General features: G+C 37.0%; 1 long non-coding RNA gene across 1 annotated transcript; it reads right to left on the reverse strand.

The window, feature by feature from the left end:
• Positions 1-2,696: 2,696 nt before the first annotated feature.
• LOC308101150 lies at positions 2,697-7,166 on the reverse strand. Its single transcript, XR_013934492.1, has 5 exons — positions 7,056-7,166; positions 4,339-4,387; positions 3,840-3,887; positions 3,372-3,532; positions 2,697-2,773 (listed from the first exon to the last, which is right to left on the reverse strand). It is a non-coding gene; the product is annotated as an uncharacterized lncRNA (long non-coding RNA).
• Between the last annotated feature and the right edge of the window lie 789 nt (positions 7,167-7,955).

A 7,955-nucleotide genomic window follows, 5' to 3' on the forward strand; every position in this document is an offset into this window, starting at 1 on the left:
GAATCCTAACATTAATTCAATGTCTAACTAACATCAGAGTTTGACGTCAAACCAACGTTGGGTTATGACGTCAATCAAACTTTCATTTTCAACTACCCCACAACAGTCATCCAACGTTAGAGGCCAACATTAATTCAATGTCTAAATAACATCAGAGTTTAACGTCGAACCAACGTTGGGTTATGACGTCAATCAAACTTTCATTTTCAACTACCCCACAACAGTCATCCAACGTTAGAGGCCAACATTAACTCAATGTCTAACTAACATCAGAGTTTGACGTCAAACCAACGTTGGGTTATGACGTCAATCAAACTTTCATTTTCAACTACCCCACAACAGTCATCCAACGTTAGAGGCCAACATTAATTCAATGTCTAACTAACATCAGAGTTTGACGTCAAACCAACGTTGGGTTATGACGTCAATCAAACTTTCATTTTCAACTAACCCACAACAGTCATCCAACGTTAGAGGCCAACATTAATTCAATGTCTAACTAACATCAGAGTTTGTCGTCAAACCAACGTCTGGTTTTGACGTCAATCAAACTTTCATTTTCAACTAAAATACAACTTGTATCCAACGTTAGAGGCCAACATTAATTCAATGTCTAACTAACATCAGAGTTTGATGTCAAACCAACGTTGGGTTATGACGTCAGTCAAACTTTCATTTTCAACTAACCCACAACCGTCATCCAACGTTAGAGGCCAACATTAATTCAATGTCTAACTAACATCAGAGTTTGACGTCAAACCAACGTCTGGTTTTGACGTCAATCAAACTTTCATTTTCAACTACCCCACAACCGTCATCCAACGTTAGAGGCCAACATTAATTCAATGTCTAACTAACATCAGAACTTGACGTCAAACCAACGTTGGGTTATGACGTCAATCAAACTTTCATTTTCAACTACCCCACAACAGTCATCCAACGGTAGAGGCCAACATTAATTCAATGTCTAACTAACATCAGAGTTTGACGACAAACCAACGTTGGGTTATGACGTCAATCAAACTTTCATTTTCAACTAACCCACAACCGTCATCCAACGTTAGAGGCCAACATTAATTCAATGTCTAACTAACATCAGAGTTTGACGTCAAACCAACGTCTGGTTTTGACGTCAATCAAACTTTCATTTTCAACTAAAATACAACTTGTATCCAACGTTAGATCACAGCGTTAATTCAATGTCTAAGTAACATCAGAGTTTGACATCAAACCAACGTTGGGTTATGACGCCAATCAGATTTTCATTTTCAACTAAAATACAACTTGTATCCAACGTTAGATCTCAACTTAAATTCAATGTCTAAATAACATCAGAGTTTGACGTCAAACCAACATTAGGTTATGACGTCAATCAGATTTTCATTTTCAACTAAAATACAACTTGTATCCAGCATTAGAGCCCAACTTAAATTCAATGGCAAAATAACATCCGAGTTTGACATCAAACAAATATTGGGTTATGACATCAATCAGATTTCCATTTTCAACTAAAATACAACTTGTATCCAACGTTGGGCTCCAACGTTGGATACAAGTTGCAGAAAATTTAAATCGGGTTGACGTCATAGTACAACATTGGCTCAACGTCAACTCTAACGTTAAGAGTACAATCAAAATATGACATATTTCTAACGTTGGAATCACGTTGTATTTTAGTTGAGAATAAAATGTCAATCCAACATTAGTTTTAACAAATGTGAAAATAATAAGGGTAATAATAATAATATTAATGGATTTTATTTATAACGCACTTTACATTTACAAGAAATCTCAAAGTGCTTACATAAGGCAAATGCATAAAATCAAACATCTCACAAGAAACTGAAACAAAACAATTAAATGGGGGCATAAAGCCTAGAGGTAAAACCAGCTAAAAAAATGCTTTGCTAAAAAGGTAGGTCTTTAATCCTCTCTTAAAGCAGTCGACCGACTGTGGTGCTCTCAAGTGGACAGGGAGGGCGTTCCACAGTTCGGGGGGCGACCGAGCAGAAAGCCCGGTCGGCCATGGTGTGTAGATTGGCCTTGCGGATGTTGAGGAGGTTGGTGTTTGAAGAGCGGAGGTTGCGGGTCGAGGGTTGTAGGGAGACTAGGTCCTTGAGGTATGAGGGAGCGTTGCCATGGATGCACTGATGTGTCAACAGGGATATTTTGTATTGGGTCCGGAAAGCAACGGGAAGCCAGTGGAGTGAACGGAGGATGGGTGTGATGTGCTCATGTTTGCGCACTCTCATCAGGACCCTAGCAGCGCTGTTCTGAATATACTGGAGCCTTTGAAGGCTCTTGCTAGGGATCCCGATGAGAAGTGCGTTGCAATAGTTCAACCTGGAGGAGACAAAGGCGTGGACGAGCTTTTCTGAATCTGCTAGCGTGAGTGTGGGACGGAGTTTTGAAATGTTTCTGAGCTGAAAGAAGGATGTTTTGCATAGGTATTTGACGTGGGCCTCAAAGTTAAGGTGAGGGTCTATTTTTACTCCCGGGTTTGTGACAACTGGTGAGAGGGGGAGGTCCTGTCCGGAGAAGGTGATGCTGGTTAAGGGGGATGTTTTTATCTGGTGTGGGGTGCCTATAAGAATTACTTCGGTTTTGGAACTGTTTAGCTGCAGAAAGTTGTTACTCATCCACGCCTTCATCTCCTCCAGGCAGGTAGTGAGAATGGATAAGGGCGGTAGTGATGATGAGGATGATGATTGCTTGGTTTTTATGTACAGTTGTGTGTCATCAGCATTGAAGATTGCATTCTTCTTTAGTTCCCCTAAAGATAAATGACAGAAATAAGCTATTTTAATAACTCTAGCTTGATTTTTACATTATGAAACATCTTTATTGACTGACAGATATCTGTTCAAAAGTTTGGAATCAGTGAGAAATTATGCTTTTGAAATGATAGTTTGCAGATATGAGTTCTGTCTCTGAATGGCCATCACAATTGCTTGATCTAAATCCTATGTTGGGAACAGCTATACCGTAAGGTTCATGAGAAGTTTTATACAAACCAGTCTCAAAGTACGGCAAATTCTACTGAAAATATGGGGTGAAATTTGACCTGGATATCTAGAGAATATGACATGTAGAATGCCTAAGGTCTTTAAAGATATTGCTGCACTTGGTGGATTATTTAGTAAACAGAAATGTTGAAGAAGTTATTACTATAATTATTATCATCAATGTCTTGGCTGTAGGCCTACTTACTTAATTTTCACAGTGATTCCAAACTCTTGAACTTAGGCATAACTGCCAACGTATATAAAAATAATCAACATTTTGTAGCACTCCTTGTAAAATTTAAATTAGAAAGATAATGGAAAAGGTCAAGGAAAAGTTACATCGGGCAATTAAAATGTTTAACTTACCATATGCAACGTCAAAAAGACACAGGCCCCGGGGACTTATTCTTGCCATGATGTCAACAGAGGTTGTACTGGAGTGTCAATTCATGTGACATGAGGAACGGCATCATTCTTCTGGGTGCATCATCCAATGAATTACCTCCTGTGTCTCCAACCATGACAACCTGAGAGTATGGTAAAAGTCACAGGAAGGAAAATGCCATATTAAGTGAACAGCTAAGATATTATTCTATCTTTACACCTCTTAAGGTCTTTAAACACCAGGGACATGACGAATAAATTATACAAATACTTCTTTAGAATATATTGATGCTATCGCATCAAAACTATTCATATACTGTAGATGATGCCTCATTTTTATAGCCGTTTGCCTGATGCCTTTAGTAGCGGTGAAAAATCAAACTTGTTTTAAATCAAAATGATGTTGCTTTATTGTGAAATAATAGTGAAGTTCAGTGTGGAGGTACTCACCCGATGTATTCTACTTGAGAGGACCTTCCACCTCTTGATGTCTCCCATCTAGCATGAAAATAAGAAATACACAACACATTATGAATGAAAAATATACTTGACGCAAGATAGAGACTTCCTCTCACAATGGCCTCATGCCATGGCACAACTACTTCAGAGAAAACCCAAGAAGAAATTGTATTGTGAACCCAGTATGGTGAATTATATCGAATCGTTGGTTGAGTGAAACTTCACATCCCTGCCCTTTCAATATTAACACTATAAGACTGCTTTTTCATTACACAGCTGACTGTAGACTAATGTTTTCTAGTTTATCTGTGCCTGTTTTGTTTAACTGTGTCAAAAAATCATCAGGGTGAATTTATAACTCAATTAAAAATGTTCCAGGAAAGTCATTACCGTGGGAAAGCTGAATCATCTAATTCAATATATTTTTTTAAATTCCAACCAATTTAAGGACATATTACCCCTCAAATTAACGCCCTGATATTATACTTACTTCGGACTTGGTGGAGGCTCACCAAGTCTGGATCACGGGTGTTTGGAAGCTGAAGTACCTTTACAGTGGTGTCAAATGATGTGCTGTGGAAGGCAGATGCTATGTTGATTATACTTGGATGCTTGGACATACATATTAATATAACAATAGTAATTAAGAAGAAAATGAAGTCTTGAAAAAACTGATTATCAGATAGGCTATCTCTGCCTTCCGAAATGTCTGTGGACATTTAAATTCAATATGGGCTGGAACAGCAGCAAAAACGACAGCTATCAAACCTACACCTACTTCATTATCAGCTACTGTATATCAAGTATCGGTTAATGCAAAATACTAACTGTTCTTCACTCTGTTCTTCGGCCATTCAACTGCACAGGACCTACTTCAATATTTCAACTTAAGATGGTTTACCAATAGATCTTTAACATAGTGTTTACATTCCTCAGAAATGGAAAAAAAACTTTGAGAAAACGTTGGATTATAGTTGCTTAACAGCACAAATTAAAACCAACAAAATATCAACGTCTAATGGCGTTAGAATTTAACGTTGTGTATCATAACGTTAAAGGTAGGGTAAGTGATTTGCGTTGGTTAAAATAATTGTTAAATAGCTCTATATTCTGATAGTACTCATTGCTATAGAGTGTTTGTTCAGTATTAGGAGTCTCCTTGTCTCTCCAGCTCTTTATTAAACAGAAAATGCATTTTCGTTTCAGTTTCAGTTTCATTTCCAATTTTATCCAACCAGGACAGAGAACTCAATCAGGATACAGATTAAACAAGTGAAATTGGAAGTGATGACACTAAGAAATGAGCATGCAAAATTGGAACTGGAACACTATACAAATTAAGCTTAAAAATTTGTACTTTCTCCTGATTGGCTGAGATTTTGACACCTACCGAAAAATGTATTTTCTGTTTATTAAAGAGCTGGAGAGACAGGGAGACATCTGTTACTGAAAAAACACTCTATAGCAATGATTACTATCAGAATATAGTATTTTAACCTTTTAGCAAAATACTTTTTGTTTTAACCAAAAAATATCACTTACCCTACCTTTAAGCAGACATTGGGCTTTGATCACAATATCCGACAACAGAATGTCGGTATTCTTTGTCAATTTGACGTTAGCATGATACGTTGAACAGATGTTGGTTACTCACCAACACAACTAAAATCCAACAAAAAAATTGTGTTTAATGATGTTATAATTTAACATTGTGTGGTTGTTTGCATAATGAGGTTAAGCAGACGTTGGGTTTTGGTTACAATACCTGACAACAGCATGTCAGTATTCTATGTCAAAATGACAGCATGATACCTTGAACAGATGTTGGGTATTGGTTACTCACCAACACAACTAAAATCCAACAAAAAAACAACGTTTAATAATGTTGGAATTTGACATTGTATGGACGTTAGCATAAAGACAGTGATTCCAAACTCTTGAACTTAGGCATAACTGCCAACGTATATAAAAATAATCAACATTTTGTAGCACTCCTTGTAAAATTTAAATTAGAAAGATAACGGAAAGGTCAAGGAAAAGTTACATCGGGCAATTAAAATGTTTAACTTACCATATGCAACGTCAAAAAGACACAGGCCCCGGGGACTTATTCTTGCCATGATGTCAACAGAGGTTGTACTGGAGTGTCAATTCATGTGACATGAGGAACGGCATCATTCTTCTGGGTGCATCATCCAATGAATTACCTCCTGTGTCTCCAACCATGACAACCTGAGAGTATGGTAAAAGTCACAGGAAGGAAAATGCCATATTAAGTGAACAGCTAAGATATTATTCTATCTTTACACCTCTTAAGGTCTTTAAACACCAGGGACATGACGAATAAACTAAAATCCAACAAAAAAACAACGTTTAATGATGTTAGATTTTGACATTGTGTGAACGTTAGCATAATGACGCTAAGCAGACGTTGGGTTTTGGTTACAATACCTGACAACAGCATGTCAGTATTCTATGTCAATATGACGTTAGCATGATACGTTGAACAGACGTTGGGGATTGGTTACTTACCAATCAATCTTCAACATAGTGTTTACATTCCTCTATTATGTTTATTTTTTTTAGGTGGGCTTTACTGTTAGGCTTGGCCAATATTAGACTGAACATAATGTCTTACAAGCTAATATAATTATTAAAACTATGATAAAGGCTACACAATAAAAAGAGTATTCAAATGCAACCAACCCTTATGCCTGATTTTTTGTTACACTGCACTGTCTCACACAAAAATAGCTGTGAGGCATGTGAGCTTTACCCTTCAATAACACACATTCCCAACTGAAAACATGAATCATGAACAACAGAACTTCCCCTAAAATAAGACATTATCTTTAAAAGCTGCAATTTAAATGTTTAACTCAGCAGCACCAAGCCACCAACACAAAGCAGTGGGGATCAGTCCATCTAGTTAATGCAGTAGGCCTATAGCCTCTTTCTAGTTTCCACTGTTTGCCACAAAAGGCAGGTACTGTAATCATTTTGGGCAAAGGATTTATTCAAACAATGCCAGTTGTTTCAAAAACATGCAAAGAAAAGGAAAAGAAAACAAAAAACAAAAAAACAAAGCATGACTGATTTGCACATGAAGAAATCACCTCACTCGGTCATAAACAGAATGTAGAACTTTATTTTAAAAAAAGTCAAATATTTCATTTCAAGTTAGAAGGAAATTAATTATTAACTCACCTGTGCAAAAGATTGTGATTCTAGAAGTCCTGGGATTCTCAAAAAAACATCTCCATGCACAAACAAGTATCTCTTCCTGTCTTCTCTCCCTCTTAATTCAAACTGCAGGCTGCTGGAGCAGTTACTGTTGCCCCGCCCAGTCTGGTGTTATACAACTGTGGTCCCACCCACAAGTCCAATGAGTCGTCCAATGAAAGAGCAGAACGTTGCTCTACTGCTCAGTGATTTGAGGAGACATTTGACAATCTAGTTTGAAATGTATTGTTGTGCAGACGTTGGGTATTGGTTAATTACCAACACAACTTAAAACTAACCAGATATCAACGTTTAATGATGTTGTATTTTTTTAAATTCATGTGTGTGTTTCTATCTGTGAGTGGTTGAATCTCAGAGGCACGTTTCTATACTCGTGTATATTCCCTTGAGCAGAAAAACTTCACAGGACTTCGATGTAAAAAGAATCACAAAAAGATTTATTCAAAAAAATGTGTTCCCTGGTTACAGAAGTGATCTAAAAGCAAGTTCTCAAACAAAAAGATATACTACGGTCAAAAAACTGTGTCGCTCTGACCTTGTCTTGAGCATCAACTGAATCTGCACAGCCCTGCACACACAAGTGATAGAAATCTTAATCAGCACTGCCCTGGGCACACTCAGGTGTTAGCAATCTCAATCAAATTCTCAGTTACACAACCTGAGCTCTCTTCTTAAAGCTACAGTAACAGCATTGTTTTTAACCTACAGAACCTCATCATGAATTAAACAAATTATTGACTTATTTAAACCTTTTTAACTTAGCTTATTTAACAATCATATACTTCGATATACATGAACTGTTTAGGCAAAAATACAAATCACAAAATAAGCAGTTATTAATATAATAAACACAATATTCAAACT

This window comes from Gymnoscopelus braueri (genome assembly GCF_963280865.1).
Source record: "Gymnoscopelus braueri genome assembly, chromosome: 15".
In the NCBI taxonomy this organism is placed as follows: Eukaryota; Metazoa; Chordata; class Actinopteri; order Myctophiformes; family Myctophidae; genus Gymnoscopelus; species Gymnoscopelus braueri.